Raw genomic sequence first — 987 nt, forward strand, 5'->3', positions numbered from 1 at the left:
CGTTAAATTAACGCTCCAAAAAAGAAGCTTTGTCGGATCTTAATCTTCGGTCGTTTTACATTACACGGTTATATAGATATCCACATAAATGTATAAAAATAAATCTACACGCGACCTCAAACCCATCAATAATTCTAGAAAAATATGGCGACCATATAAAGTAAATCTGATGGTTAAAAAACTATACCTTACCTCATAACCCTCATCCAAAGGGCGGCCAGGAATATATATATAGATACCCCGACGAATCTAACCGAAGTTTGTGAGTTGAATGAAGAATTTGGGTTGTAGGTCTAGTGTTATCTTACGTTCACAAACCAGTCTCGAACAGAACGACTGGACATCGTTCGAAGCCGACTTCACGTGCACAAGACTTGGTATGATATCTGCTTCGAACTCATTCCCCTTAGTGATAACTCAATCTACAGTTGTCCTAGTTGACTGTCTAGGTGAATTCACTCTACGTAAGTCTTGTACGACTTTCTATATTACGACGAGTCTGGCATACTTTGCTATAGTACAAGGAGTGTTTGGGTCCATACTGTCTGTAAGACTCTACCAGGCCCTTTATAGGTCTCTGGACCAGTGCTCGTAATAGGCCTGTTCTTGGCGCAAAAGTTAACAGATCAACTCACTAGTCGCTAATACTGTAACTACGCGCACTTTGTCAGTAAATTATGCACATAGTGAATTAAGTTTCTGATCATACCACTATGATATCTTGGAACCAGAGTGAATGTACTAGTATTCATTGATAATACTTATTTCCTTATTCCCCTTGTAGTATCAAAGGTCCACTTGCCTTATGAGACTGCTCGGAGTGCTAATCATTCTTACGTATTGTTATGATACTTGGCTGTATGGCATTTGAGTTAGCTGTTTCACCCTTGGGTTTTCTGCCAACAACAAAAGGTCTACGGTTATATTACAGTTCATCCTTTGTTCAATATTTTAATGGTTATTCGATGGTACAGTCAAGTTTCATGG

Source organism: Diaphorina citri, unplaced genomic scaffold (assembly GCF_000475195.1).
Source record: "Diaphorina citri unplaced genomic scaffold, Diaci psyllid genome assembly version 1.1 scaffold2572, whole genome shotgun sequence".
NCBI classification, from domain to species: Eukaryota; Metazoa; Arthropoda; class Insecta; order Hemiptera; family Psyllidae; genus Diaphorina; species Diaphorina citri.